Raw genomic sequence first — 16,218 nt, 5'->3', positions numbered from 1 at the left:
AACAGTTATCAAAATCAAAAGACAACTGACAGAATGGGAGAAGATATTTGCAAACGACATATCAGATAAAGGACTACTGTCCAGAATCTATAAAGAACTTAGCAAACTCAACACCCAAAGAACAAATAATCCAATCAAGAAATGGGAAGAGGACATGAACAGACATTTCTGCAAAGAAGACATCCAGATGGCCAACAGACACATGAAAGAGTGCTCCATATCACTCGGCATCAGGGAAATACAAATCAAAACCACAATGAGATATCACCTCACACCAGTCAGAATGGCTAAAATCAACAAGTCAGGAAATGACAGATGCTGGCAAGGATGCGGAGAAAGGGGAACCCTCCTACACTGTTGGTGGGAATGCAAGCTGGTGCAGCTACTCTGGAAAACAGCATGGAGGTTCCTCAAAATGTTGAAAATAGAACTGCCCTATGACCCAGCAATTGCACTATTGGGTATTTACCCTAAAGATACAAACGTAGTGATCCAAAGGGGCACGTGCACCCGAATGTTTATAGCAGCAATGTCCACAATAGCCAAACTATGGAAAGAACCTAGATGTCCATCAACAGATGAATGGATCCAGAAGATGTGGTATATATACACAATGGAATACTATGCAGCCATCAAAAGAAATGAAATCTTGCCATTTGCGACAACATGGATGGAACTAGAGCGTATCATGCTTAGCGAAATAAGTCAAGCAGAGAAAGACAACTATCATATGATCTCCCTGATATGAGGAAGTGGTGATGCAACATGGGGGCTTAAGTGGGTAGGAGAAGAATAAATGAAAGAAGATGGGATTGGGAGGGAGACAAACCATAAGTGACTCTTGATCTCACAAAACAAACTGAGGGTTGCTGGGGGGAGGGGGTTTGGGAGAAGGGGGTGGGATTATGGACATTGGGGAGGGTATGTGCTTTGGTGAGTGCTGTGAAGTGTGTAAACCTGGTGATTCACAGACCTGTACCCCTGGGGATAAAAATATATTTTTATAAAAAATAAAAAATTTAAAAAAAAAATAAAAGGTTAGACAATACCAAGAGTTCATGAAGACAGAGAGCAAGAGAATTCTCAAATACAGCTGGAGAAAAGTGATAGTTTGCCCATTACCTAGCCAAAAAGAATGCACACAACACCAGTGACTTAGGAATCCCACCCCCAAGTATATACCAAAAAGAGATGTATGTATAAACACATGAAAATATGTAAAGAATGTTAGTAACTTATTCATATGACTTTCAAAACTAAGCAAAACTAAAAAACTGAGCCAAAAATCACGTTAGTGCTTCCTTGGGGTGCCTGGGTGAATCAGTCATTAAGAATCTGCCTTCAGCTCAGATCATGATCCTGGGGTCCTGGGACTGAGTCCCGTGTCGGGCTTCCTCATCAGTGAGCCTGCTTCTCCCTCTCCCTCTGCCACTCCCCCTGCTGTGCTATCTCTCTCCATCAAATAAATAAATAAAATCTTAAAAAAAAATAAGAAGAAGAAGAGGTGGGAAAGAAGGGGAAATAGTTGGCAAGGTCACAAGGCAGTAGAGGTTCTTTGGGGCTGCTAACACAGCTCTATTTTGTGATCCGGAGGATGATAACCCAGATGTTTGCTTTGTCATAATGACAGAGTACTTTTTTTGAGAATGTTGTATGTGTATTTCAATAAAAGTATTAGGAGTAAAACCAAAATGTTTTGAAAAATGAGTCTTTTTCCATTGTTGGAAAATGGAAGTAAAGGATTCAAATTCAGATCTACCTAACCTCAAAGCCTAAGAAGGATTTATCCTCATTTGGGAGAACAGATATTAGTAAAACCCTGGGGCATATTCAGATTTGGTAAACAGATCCCTCAGGAAGTCTATATTAGTGAACAGTAAAAATGGAAGCTTCAGAGAATACCTGTGAATGAAATACGTTCCTACGTCCTCTGCCATTCTTAACTGTGATTCCATTTACAGTCAGTGCTGCAAAGTGTGGTTTACTATTTCACATGAGTTCATTTTGTTCACTGGCCTTGATTGTGTATTTCTGGAAACCACAAGTCATATTTAATTGGCTTTTAATTTTCCACAACATAGTTCCGAGTACATAGCACAGATAGGGTGAATATGTCTTGTGTAATACAATTTCAGGGGAAAACATCTGATACGTATTTTTGTGGGTTTTTATTTTTTTCTACTTCCTCTTCCTTGCTTCTATTAAGATAATTGATTGATTCACTTTGTCCGGGAAAGAATGTTTGTTTGTCTTATCCTCTTCACTGGTGCACCCACTGTACCTAAAATGGTGCCAGCACATTCATGAGTGATGCTTGGCGGTTACCAAACCATTCAGTCCTAAAAGCACTCTCGTGCTTCTCTGTCAGCTTAGGATACACTCTCCTACCAATTTCTTTGTACTGAAATTCTACTCATTTCTCACAAGTCCACTTGAGCAATTGCCACAATTTTCCTTTTTCCATCCAGTCAGAACCAAATGCTTTCCCCTGGGATTCCAGTTGTGATTTCTTTGTATCCCTGTAATAGCTTGTATGATGTTCCTCCTGCATTGCTCTTAGTTGTGCGTATGTCTGCCTCTCCAACGCGAGTTGTAAGAAGATAGACTATGTGAGGGAAGCAAGAGGCAAATGGACACTAATATGGCTTAAGAAGCTGTGTTCTAGACTCTGAGCAGAGTGCCTCATCGGCTCTGAGAAGTTAGATGTCATGGCCAACATGATACGTGCAGTCAAGCTTGGATTTGAATGCAAGTCCCCGTGGTCCAAAGTCAGTTCTCTTTTCACCTCTCCATGCTGCCTCCAGAGCACTGTGTCTGTTCCTGTCTGCCTGTGGCTCTTAGAGCTCCTATCCCAGTGTCCTCCATGGGGTGGTCCAGAAGGATCTGTGAATCTGAATAGTCTCTTGGTTCTTCAGTTATAAATGTTGAATTTCCCTGAAGAACACCTGATTCTGGATGGGAAGTAGGTAGATTAGCATATAGAAATGATATATCTGTCTGTTTTCATAAAGATTCAGAAAATAAACCAACTGTAAGATTTTCTTCTCTGTGTTTCAGTGTATGCATCTTTAAAATGTGCTTTCGATACAAGACGTTTACAAAATTATATTTAAAATAGTGTAGTTGTTGACAGCTCGGATGGATAGAAGGCCCTTAAAAGAACTTGAGGTAAAATGACAATCAAAAGCTCACTCCAAAATCTTTTAGTATGTTGTGATTTTCTTTCTTTTTCTCTTCTCTGATTCCCTTGTGCTTATTTTTTACTTTACGGCCTGTACTTGTTATATTCCGTGCATCTATTTTTAATGACATAGCTGTGTTTCAGGAGGGAAAATTTCTTTTTTTACTATCTCAGTATAAGTATGTTTTGAAGTGTGGTTTTCTGATTTTTTTTTAATTATATGGAAATATTCCTACCTTGTCCTCCTCAAACTGATGACTCTATGAATGTGACAGATGGCAATATATTTTATATTTAAAAATAATTATTGGGATGGGGAAAACATACTGTTGCTTTCTCCCGTCCCTTTGCATCACAGAAAGGCTTTATGTACATGACCATTACTACAATTATGATAGAAAACAGCAATGTAAATAAGGATCCATATGTCCTCCTCTTATCAAAGTGCTAATGAGATTACAGTACCATCAGCACCATATCCCCTAATCCAATTTCATTGTTAAATGTACAGGGAATTACTTAAGAATAGGCTGATTTCAATTTAAAATTAATATTTAATCTTTCAAAGATGCTATTTTCATTTGGCTTATCTGTCCTGTAAAGAATAAATCATTATATGGAGATTTATATTGTCAGTAAATAGCCTACTTTTTCTTAAGAAAAACAAGTTTTTCAGACAATTAAGAGTTTAAAGCCAAAATATTATTTATAGCAATTTAAACTGAAGCCAGACATTGGCCTAAGCACTTAGACAAGGTCATCTCTGCACACCAGCAAGGTTGACTTGCCAGTGGTAGCTTCATTCTATGGGAAGATGGGTTGGGCAGCTCTGTTATATCAGCAATGTACACTTTAGTAATTTCTCTTCTGGCAGAGCCACCAAATCAGTAGTAGGTCATCTAGAGCCAGGAATCAATTCTTACAGAGTTATTTCTAGGGTTCAGGAACGTTAACCAGACTTAATTAACCTCCCTACTTATCTTGGATTCTGCCTTTCCTATTTCAAGAAATGGGTCCATGCATTACTTTAAAATTTCTGACTTTATGAGTATATTTTATGTTAGGTATGTATTTTATGAGTGCAGTCAGCTTAACTTTGGGATTTGAATTTCTTTTCAGTAGGTTTCCTAAATTGCTGATTAGATATTAAACTTTATTTTAGCTAAAATAAAGCCTAAAATAAAAATGCATAGCAACAGTAGCCCCTAGAAATCCTTAAGGAGGGGAATTGACAAATGACTTTAAAAAAGATGACCACGACCAAAATTTCTCACATTTCTATAGTTTAAACAATTTTCATCTGTTATTCATTCACTAACAGTATACTCTTCAGTCATGAATGATACTGCTACTTGAAATATTTTGATAGCCTTTTAATGGGGCTTGGTCAGTCACAGTTTTGAAGTCTCAGTTCACCCCAAGCAGTATTCCTTCTTTTTTCTCAGTTCCTTGTAAGATACTCTCCCTGGATAGTATAACCAAGATATCATGCATGCAAGTCAACACCAGAGATGTATTAGAAAGGTTACTTAAATATAATTACAGAGAACTGAATTCTAATCCTTATTCTGGTACTTACTGTAAAACACTGGACAAGTCTTTTATCTCATCCCAAGCTCGGTTTGTTTGTCTCTTAAAAAATTTTTTTAAAATATATGTTTATAAAAAATAAAAAAAAATTAAAGTCTAAAAAAAAAACAAAACAAAACAAAAAAAAAATTTTTTTTAAATCATGGATAAGATCCTTGAGGCTTTGTCTGTAACAGTAACTCTGTGTGTGGTAATGAATCCAGTTCAATGCAACAGCAATATCTTACTTTCGTGATCATAGATAATGAAATTTTCATATTAAGTAGGTACATCACATTTGATTGTTGCTATTTATGCTTATTTGTAGCACTCTGAATTATTAAATTGTCTGCCTTGAACATTTACAGGGTCAAAGAGGAATTCTCTCTTTTCATCTAAAAGTAGATGTGCATAGTGTGAAGTGAAGTAGAAATTGTGAGAGGTCAACCAGAGATATATCAACTAAATAATAGGTTGAAAAATAAAATCAACTTGCCATCATCCTCTCCTGTGATTACTCAATACCAGTCTTGTTGGAGTTGTGGACATTAAGTTAAAATATTGCATGCCCAGCAACTAACTATAATGTTCAGAGGCCGATAGTGGCTGATCCATAGTCCAGCAAGCAAATCCCATTATTAGAACAGAGACTAAAATCATGGCAACATTTTTCCATTTGCAATTGAAGCCATGTGTTTTAATATTTTCTAATGGGCTTTCTGATGTGATTCTTGATTATATGTAAAAGCTTTTCTCTATTACTAGGGTTTCTACAAATTCATTTATCACCTTTTTTTTTGCCATTCAAAGCAAAAGAAAACAATTTTAAATGAATATAAATATGAAGCAGCTGGTGTCTTGTTCAGGATTGCATGAAACCCTCCTTCCGGTAAGTTAGGATGGAGTAACAGTACTGAAGGCTTAGTTCCCCCGCAAATGTTAGTAATTATTAGTTTCTGAGCCTCCATGTGGTCTTAGCCCTATGTCCCTATATTCTTCTAAAGGTATAATAATATTCTTGAAAGGAGAAAGTGAGTAACTTATTTTAAGTACACTTAGTATTTTTAAATGTTACTAAATAATTATACTGTTGACCTGTTTAAAATTTTTGTTTTTGATATATATAGAAGATCATATGTAGTGTTCTCTGTCATAAGATCCAATCAGCGGCTGTCTCCTTGCTCAGCAGGGAGCCTGCTTCTCCTTCCACCTGCCACTTCCCCTACCTTTGCATTCTCTCTCTCTGACAAATAAATAATTGAAATCTTTAAAAAAATAAAATAAATATCATTTTGTGGAGTTCAGGTGAAATGCACATAATGTGAAAGTAAACATTTTAAAATACATAAATTAGTGAAATTTAGTACGTTCACAGTGTTGTGCAACCACCATTTCTGCCTATCTCTAAAAGTTTTCATCACCCCAAGAAAATAACCTGTAGCCATTAAGCAGGAACTCCCTATTTCTTTGTCTACCCGCCAACCCCCACCCCCTGCCCAGCCCATGGTAACCACCAATATGCCTTCTGTCTCTATGGGTTTACCTATAGAGTGGAATCATACAATATGTGACCTGTGTGTGGCTTTTTTCACTTATCATGACATTTTCAAGATTCATCTTCATTGCAGCACATGTTAGTACTTCATTCCTTTTTTAATGTACAAGTAATATTCCCCACCCCCCACTCACCTGCTGATGGGTATTTGAGATGTTTCTACCTGACTGTTGTGAATAGTGCTGCTGTGAACATTAGTGTGCAAGTTTTTGTGTGGGCGTATGTTCTCGATTCTCTTGAGAATATACCAAGGAGTGGAATTGCTGGGCCATATAGTAGTTCTAGTTAAACCCTTTGAGGAGTAGCCAAACTGTTTTGCATAGTTCTGTGGAGTTTTCACAGACTGCACCATTTTGCATTTCTTCTTGCAGTTAGTGTATCCACAGCCTCAGCAATGCCTCTTCTTCTCCTCCCCACCCCTGGCTTCTGGCTTCTTCCTCCCCCTCCCCATCATCATCTTTGTCCTCTTGTCTATTTGCATCTTTTTTGGGAAAAATAATTTTTTAGTTATTAAAATTTAAATTTTTAAAATTTTTTAATTAGGTTGTCTTTTTATTCTTTATTATAACTGCCTTGTGTCTAGGTATCGTAGTCATATGTATACTCAGCAAATACTTAATAAGCTTGTACTTTGTGCCCAATCCTTTTTTGATCCTTGGGGATACAGCAGTGAGAAGGGAAACAGGTAATATCCCTGACTTGGTAGTATTGCATTCTAAAGGAGAGAGACAGAACATAAACAAAAGATTTAATGCATTAAGGTATGCTAACAATCATAAAAAAAAGTCTGAAAACAAAACAAAGAACAAAGAAGGTGTAGTGATGGAAAGCTGTGCATGGGGAGAAGAGTATTTTTGTCAGAATGGTCAGGCAAGGCCTTTCTCAGGGAAGGGTCAGAGACTTGTCATGAAGGAGCAAAGAAAGTATCCGAGAGAAAAGTATTATATTCAGAGGAAGGGCCCTGCCAGGAGAGAGTGTTGCAGGAGTATGGACCACAAAGGCCAATATGGCTGAAGCAGAGAGAGCCGGCAGAGGAAGCATGGTGGGAGCCAAGAACGAGATCATGGGGGGCCTTTTGGGAGTTGGGGAAGAGTTCCATGTTAATGGGAAGCCACTGGAAGATTTCAGTAGAGGAATGATGTAATCTGAATTATGTTTTAAAAGGATTGTTCCAGCTGCTGAGTGGAGAAGAGCAACAGTAGAAGCTGGAACCTAGAAAGGAGCCAAATCTGTAATGACATAATCAGGATACAAATGAGCCAAATGCAATTTATAACCACATAAATCAAGCAGAGTCCTTATAATTAGTAGGAATGTGCATTCTCTGTGCTAAGAAAATAACTAGTTCATAGAAAAACTTTTTTTTTTTTTAATCAAAACATCGAAACATTTGGATTTTATAGTGCCTCTTGGGGAAGTTAAATTATTTTTACATACTGCTATCTCTGCTTCAGTCCTGCTTCAGGAACTGTGCCTTCACTCCAGGACCTTCTTAGGTCTGTACTGTTCTCATAAAATTTTATTTAGTTTATTTCAGAGGTACTTTTAAAAACAGGTACTTTTTGTAAAGCACACTTAGATTCTCTGTCCTGTAATTCTAGAATTTCATCAAGCCAAGTCACTACCAAAGGAGAAGAAACTAGATCATAAGTCCCACAGATAGACGACTCTGAAGCTGTAATGCACGTCCTATTAATGCAATAATTGCACAAATGGCATTCATTTAGCATGCTTGATTTCCTAATTATTCTGAATCCTTACTTCATTTTTTTTAAGCTTTTTATTTTTATTTATTTGACGGAGAGACACAGCAAGAGAGAAAACACAAGCAGGGAGAGTGGGAGAGGGAGAAGCAGGCTTCCCACTCAGCAGAGAGCCCAATTCGGGGCTCAGTCCCAGGATTCTGGGATCATGACCTGAACTGAAGGCAGACGCTTAAGGGCTGAGCCATCCAGGTGTCCAATACTTCACTTTTAAACATGCAAAATTTTCCATAACCCAATTCCTGGTTTTTAAAATCTGATGGGAAAAGACAATTCTTTCTGAATCTTAAGTCTTTCTATTTTTTTATTATTTTTTTTAGATTTTACTTATTTATGAGAGAGAGAGAGTGAGTAAGCAGGGGAGGGAACAGAGGGAGAGGGGCAAGCCGGTTCCCCACTGGCTGAGTGCAGAGCCCTATGAGGGGCCCAGTCTCAGGACCAAGAGATCATGATCTGAGCCCAAACCAAGAGTCAGACATTAAGCCTTTTTATTTTATAAATTATCTAGTGTATTTAATTTTTTGCAATAAATGTATGTTCAGATTACCCACTTTTATTTTTGAGACTTCTATCCATGGATATTATTCCAACTCAAGTGCGAGGAAAACTTTGCCTTCTACCATGTAGGTCTTCTACTCAACTCTTTTGAATTGGAAAAAAAAAAAGAAAGAAACAAAGAAAAGAAAAAATTTCTTTTACAATGTAATGTTAGTTTCCAAAAATGCAAATTGTAGCTGAGTCCTTTTGAATACTTAAATCATTGCTACTTTAAATTGAAAAGGCAAAAGGAAATTAGACTCTCATATCAAATATTAGAAATGGATGTTTGGAATTAGTGACCATTTATTTGTAAGACAATTTAAGGAGAAGAATTAGGATAACTGATGAAATAAGCCCCAGAATTTTAATTATTATTCTCTTTTATCAAAGTATTTTAATCCACTGGCATTGAAGATACTCAATTCTACTTCCTTTCAAAGCATAATTGAATTTTGTTATCCTCTAAAGCTTCATAAATTCAAGACTTTTCCTAAGCAATTATATGCCCATCAAATCCACTTAGCTGCCCATTGAACCGAATGAGCCTGGGGGACCCCCAGTCAGGAGTTCGGAAACATACCTGCATTTGTGACAGTCTGACTCTTGGCCTCCCACATAAAACAAAGGTAAACATTTTCTGAGTAGAAGATGCGAGTACGTATTAGAAATTATTGAAAGCACATCACACTACAAAGATGTATTTACCAAAAGGATGCTGTTAATTTTGAAACAATGCTGGATTGGACATAGAATTTCTCTGAACTGCATTCTTGGGAACCACCTTCTTTCTAATGTCTCCTGATGAATGGAATGGGGTGATTTGTTAACAATACCATTAATTTAATTTTATTTTTTTAAGATTTTATTTACCTATTTGTCAGAGAGAGAGAGAGAGAGAGAGAGAGTGCTCAAGCAGGGGACGGAGGAAGGAAGTGAGGGAGGGAGGAACAGCCTCCCTGCTGAGCAAGGAGCCCTGTGCCAGACTTGATCCAGGACCCTGGGATCATGACCAGATGCTTAACTGACTGAGCCCCGCAGGTGTCCCTCAATACTATTATTTTTAAATTGAGGAGGTATACTGAACCATCTTGCCTATCTCAGCAGATATGTACACCTTAAAATTATTTATTTTGGGGGACACCTGGGTGGCTCAGTTGGTTGAGGATCTTGCCTTCGGCTCAGGTCATGATTCTAGGGTCCTGGGATGTAGCCCCGCATGGGGCTCCCTGCTCAGAAGAGAGCCTCTCTCTCTCTCTGCCTGCTGCTCTGCTTACTGTGCTCTTTCTCTCTCGGTCAAATAAATTTAAAAATTATTTATTTTGGGGTGCCTGGGTGGCTCAGTGGGTTAAGCCACTGCCTTCGGCTCAGGTCATGATCTTGGGGTCCTGGGATCGAGTCCCCCATCGGGTTCTCTGCTCAGGGAGTCTGCTTCTCTCTCTCTTTCTGCCTGCCCCTCTGCCTCCTTGTGATCTCTGCCTGTCAAATAAATAAATAAATAAAATATTTTAAAAAATTATTTATTTTGGATACTTAATTTCTGGATTCATGGCACCTCTGCTGTCTTCTGTCACGAAGTCTCACAATTATAGCTTCAGTCCCTTTATTTTCATCGATTTCAAGGATTGTTACAAGGCCTATAACATTGTATCTTTTCCACCCCCAACTTGTTGACTTCAGTTTAGCTCTTGACTGGCTAAATTTCTTGGTTTTGTGTTGTTTTCATGAAATGTTTTCATACATTCCATTGTATGTTTGTAATTTGTTGCATATTTTAGTGAGATTTTCTGCTTTTATATTTGACCCATACTGTTTCTCTACTTGTAAAAATAAGATAAAATTCTGTGCTTCTCAATTCTCAAGGCTATTATAAGCAGTTGACCTAGCACAGGTATCTGGCCCTTGGAAGAAGCATGTCATTTATTTGAGTTTTCTTGTTGCATCAGATAATCGAGCACAATGCTGTGAGGTAATATCTTTCTAATGGCCTTATGCACGAGAAAATAACAGATTTTGCATCCCTAGACAGCAGCTCCATCAGTCCCTGGATGAATCCTAGAAACCCAGCTCTGTCGTTAGCTTACAGTTGACTTGAGTGAGTCTTGTCTTTTCTGTGGGACTCATTTCCTTATCTTTCGACCAGATCTCCCCCACAGCTGTGCTTTCCACATTGCTCTGATGATATGCACAGAACAGTGTTCCACTGGAGAATCACACAAAAGAGTAGTTAAATCAGTCAGGTCACTCCCACTAGTAAGAAAGGCAGCACAGTGTAACCTTTGCCACGTTACTCAACTTCCGTGCCTTAGTTGCCTTCTCTGGAATGTGGGTATAGTAATCACATCTACCTCATAGGATTGCTGGAGAATCGGATCAGTTAAAACCTGTAAAGCAGTGCCTAAAAAACATAGCGATGCTCTTAAATGTCAGCAATTATGAGTTCCAGATTGTGATTTTATGTCCATGTTTTTTAGACTGAAAATCAGAAGTGTGATATTCACATAAGAGCATAGCATTTCTTTATAATTCTGACTCATTGTAGAATTTTATCACTTGAAAAATTTATGATCTTAGAAGAATAACTGACAAGATGCTCCTGTTTGGGTGTCTTTTGTTATTCTTTGCACTGATTTTCCAGTAACTTACCCTGTCTGAAAATCTGAACTCCCCAAATCCTCTATTATTTTGATTCTGTCTATTTCATCTCATCCATTTCCCCCCGGCTTTGTAAGTCCATCCAAACCCAAGCACAGTAGCTTATTATTCGTACCCTCAGGGTAGAGACTTCAAAAGTCTTAGCACATTAGCCATGGAATTCATTCTGCCTGCATCTCTTCTCCTTGTTTGATCAAATAGGCAGCCTCCGTTCCGTCTTTCGAATGTACACATAAGCCAAGCACTTTTTAAGATTTCTCTAATTCAATAACGGTTTTGATATTTTTTTAATGGCTTCTAGAGAGCATTATCTTGTCATACAATGGGAGAAGATACAGTTCCACAATAGGTAGGATTCAAACTGATTTTTATGCTGTCTTCATTGATACTGTTTAACAGCTCCTGGAGAACTGGGGACCAAAAGAGCTGCTGGTTTGTAAGTGATTGTGATCATGGTTTCCCTAGTCCTCAAGCTGATTTCTAGAAAAGTTCACATGTATAAGTGCTATTTATTTCTTTTCTTTCTTCTCTTGATTTTTCAGTTGCTATATTTAACATTTATTTTTATGAGTTTTTAGGGCCAATGTCTCCCTGAAGCTTACCTAGTTATTGCCTAGTATATGTTCTGAACCACAGATTATGGAGGTACAAGGTAAAGCAGCATACACATGGAGGGTGTTCAAAAGAAATAAAAATGAATTCAGAGTCAAAAAAAATCCAATGAAATTTCATCTGAAAAAGCATTGTTTTGTAAGCCAGAGTTATCTTGGTTGTTTTATTTTATTTTTTTAACTCTCTTCCTGATCAGGAAGGGATGTTGTACTTTGTCAAATGCTTTTTCAGCATCTATTGAGAGTATCATATGGTTCTTGTTCTTTCTTTTATTGATGTGTTGTATCACATTGACTGATTTGCGGATGTTGAACCAACCTTGCAGCCCTGGAATAAATCCCACTTGGTCGTGGTGAATAATCTTTTTAATGTACTGTTGAATCCTATTGGCTAGTATTTTGTTGAGTATTTTCGCATCTGTGTTCATCAAGGATATCGGTCTATAGCTCTCTTTTTTGGTGGGATCCTTGTCTGGTTTTGGGATCAAGGTGATGCTGGCTTCATAAAATGAGTTTGGAAGTTTTCCTTCCATTTCTATTTTTTGGAACAGTTTCAGGAGAATAGGAATTAGTTCTTCTTTAAATGTTTGGTAGAATTCCCCCGGGAAGCCGTCTGGCCCTGGGCTTTTGTTTGTTTGGAGATTTTTAATGACTGTTTCAATCTCCTTACTGGTTATGGGTCTGTTCAGGCTTTCTATTTCTTCCTGGTTCAGTTGTGGTAGTTTATATGTTTCTAGGAATGCATCCATTTCTTCCAGATTGTCAAATTTATTGCCATAGAGTTGCTCATAGTATGTTCTTATAATAGTTTGTATTTCTTTGGTGTTAGTTGTGATCTCTCCTCTTTCATTCATGATTTTATTTATTTGGGTCCTTTCTCTTTTCTTTTTGATAAGTCGGGCCAGGGGTTTATCAATTTTATTAATTCTTTCAAAGAACCAGCTCCTAGTTTCGTTGATTTGTTCTATTGTTTTTTTGGTTTCTATTTCATTGATTTCTGCTCTGATCTTTATGATTTCTCTTCTCCTGCTGGGCTTAGGGTTTCTTTCTTGTTCTTTCTCCAGCTCCTTTAGGTGTAGGATTAGGTTGTGTACCTGAGACCTTTCTTGTTTCTTGAGAAAGGCTTGTACCGCTATATATTTTCCTCTCAGGACTGCCTTTGTTGTGTCCCACAGATTTTGAACCGTTGTATTTTCATTATCATTTGTTTCCATGATTTTTTTTAATTCTTCTTTAATTTCCCGGTTGACCCATTCATTCTTTAGAAGGATACTGTTTAGTCTCCATGTATTTGGGTTCTTTCCAAACTTCCTTTTGTGGTTGAGTTCTAGCTTTAGAGCATTGTGGTCTGAAAATATGCAGGGAATGATCCCAATCTTTTGATACCGGTTGAGTCCTGATTTAGGACCGAGGATGTGATCTATTGTGGAGAATGTTCCATGTGCACTAGAGAAGAATGTGTATTCTGTTGCTTTGGGATGAAATGCTCTGAATATATCTGTGATGTCCATCTGGTCCAGTGTGTCGTTTAAGGCCTTTATTTCCTTGCTGATCTTTTGCTTGGATGACCTGTCTATTTCAGTGAGGGGAGTGTTAAAGTCCCCTACTATTATTGTATTATTGTTGATGTGTTTCTTTGATTTTGTTATTAATTGGTTTATATAGTTGGCTGCTCCCACATTAGGGGCATAGATATTTAAAATTGTTAAATCTTCTTGTTGGACAGACCCTTTGAGTATGATATAGTGTCCTTCCTCATCTCTTATTATAGTCTTTGGCTTAAAATCTAATTGATCTGATATAAGGATTGCCACTCCTGCTTTCTTCTGATGTCCATTAGCATGGTAAATTCTTTTCCACCCCCTCACTTTAAATCTGGAGGTGTCTTCGGGCTTAAAATGAGTTTCTTGGAGGCAACATATAGATGGGTTTTGTTTTTTTATCCATTCTGATACCCTGTGTCTTTTGACAGGGGCATTTAGCCCATTCACATTCAGGGTAAGTATTGAGAGATATGAATTTAGTGCCATTGTATTGCCTGTAAGGTGACTGTTACTGTATATGGTCTCTGTTAACTCTCTTCCTGAATGTAATGTTTCTGGCAGTTTATCAAGCTACAAACTTGAAAAATGTATCAAAGGTCAAGTCGCTCATAAATGCATTGCTGAAATGACAGAAACAATTACACTATGTAGAAGAAGAAAGCCCCGAAGAAATTAAATATCCATTTCTGAAAAGTTTTCTCTCTACTTTTCTCTGAAAAGGTTATTCCCTTTCCCAAATATATACTACTGATAACTTGCAGATTGTAGATCTGCTACACACAACTGGTATGCTTTAAGAGTAGATTATGTTCTAAAAGACCGCCCCCCCCAAAAAAAAGTGTGTTGTGGAAACCTTTGGAAAATGTAGATGTAGGTAAAATGCAAGCTTACTTATTTTACCGGTTTTTAATCAAGTACCTGCTAGATGCTTGTGCCTGAAATACATCATGTTATGATGGAGAGAACACGAGCTTTGAAGTCTAGGAAAATGGGCTTGAAATCCTGCTTCTGCCACTAAGAAGCAGATGACTTGGAGCAAGAAGGGACAGAGAGCCATTTGATTCTCTATTTCATATGCTGCAAATATGATTTCAAAAAAATATTCACCTCTTGACTTGCTATGATAATTGTTTGCTTGGTACACAGTAGGTACTTACAGATGTTTCCTTTTTTTTTTTTTTAATCCAGGCTATAACAATCAGTGTGGAATTATTATAATTTTTAAACAAAAAGGATCATCAAAGAAATATATTAGGTCAGCTTACCTTGATGTGCACTTGTAGGTAGTTTTAGACTGGGAAGAAGTTTAAGACTCTTGAGTTCAAATATGGGGAGAGATTATTTGTTTTACTGTCTTCTTCTAAGTTACAATGAGAACACTGAAAATTAAGAGGACAGGACTTGTAAATCAGTCATTGATTGTACCCAGGGATTTTATTTATAATATTTAACATACACTCCAAGCACAAGGTACAAGACCTGACCCACCCATCTGAACAGATGCCTTGACCAGTTGGTTTGTCTTTAAACATCAGTGCGCCATTATCTGTTCAAGCTAACACATGTCAACTGAACAGGAACACCATAGTTACATGAGAAAATTGTGTATCTTTAGCCTAATCTAGTTACTTTCTAATTTTAGAAAATATTTACTCTCTCCTATAAGAGCAACATTCCCACTAATGTATACCTATTCTTGCTTTTACATTTTGTATCAAATTATATTTATGTATATACCGATTTGTGTGTGTGTGTGTGTGTGCGTGTGTGTTCTTCACACAGCAGTTGTATTTTATTGATTCATGATTAAATAATCCTACTAACACTCATCAAAGAACATTATTAACTAGAAGATATTACCCCCAAAAGTCCCTCTTAGGAAACCACTACTATAAAACTTCACTGTTTTGTTCATAGAAGACTATGAAGTATAAATGCTCCCACTCTGATTTACTTTTCTCTCCTTAAAATACCTAAATCATTGCTTCAACTAAGGCTCAAGATGAACAACAAAAAGTATTTTGAGATAAATCAAGATGGTACAATGGGCCAAAATTTTTCTTTTTTAATTAAATATGTGCATATAAATTCTAGTTGCAAATAAGACTATGAGAATTTGGTTCCATTAACTCTTTCTTCCAACATTTTGGAATTTAATCAGAAATAAGTAGAAAACCTCCTGCACACTGGATGTGTCAGAATCATTTGGGGATCTTTTATCCCCCCCTCCTCCTATGTCCATATATAATTGACATATAGCATTTTGTAACTTTAAGGTACATAAGGTATTTATGTGATTCACTTACATATTGCAATGTAATTACCCCCTGGTGTTATCTTAAGTGAAGTAAGACAGAGAAAGACAAATACTGTATGATCTCACTTACATGTGGAATCTAAAGAAGCTGAACTTGTAGAAACAGAGAATAGAATGGTGGTTACTAGAAACTGGGGGTGGCGGAAATAGAGAGTTATTAGACAAAAGGTCTGAACTTCCAGTGTGAAGGTGATTAAGTTCTATAATCATAACCATTATGATTACAAATAGTCTATCTGTGTGAATTGCTGAGAGAGTAGATCTTACATATTCTCACCAAAAAAAAAGAGAGAGAGAGATGATAATTATGTAACATGATGGAGGTGTTAGAATATGTGATGGGGGTGTTTAGAGGTTTTTTTCATAACTAAGGAAATAGTTGACATGTAACAAATTAGTTTCAGTTATACAACATAATGTTGGGATATTTGTAACACTGTGAAACAGAACAATAAGTCTAGATGCCATTCAACTTATACATAGTTA

The 16,218-nt window shown here is 37.1% G+C and overlaps 1 protein-coding gene across 1 annotated transcript in view; it reads left to right on the top strand.

Moving 5' to 3' along the window:
* Positions 1–16,218, top strand: part of THSD7A (thrombospondin type 1 domain containing 7A) — a 467,710-nt gene that overhangs the window by 331,781 nt on the left and 119,711 nt on the right. The gene's annotated exons all lie outside the window — the stretch shown is intronic.

This window comes from Mustela lutreola, chromosome 4, assembly GCF_030435805.1.
Source record: "Mustela lutreola isolate mMusLut2 chromosome 4, mMusLut2.pri, whole genome shotgun sequence".
In the NCBI taxonomy this organism is placed as follows: Eukaryota; Metazoa; Chordata; class Mammalia; order Carnivora; family Mustelidae; genus Mustela; species Mustela lutreola.
This window is presented reverse-complemented; position numbering and strand designations above follow the sequence as displayed.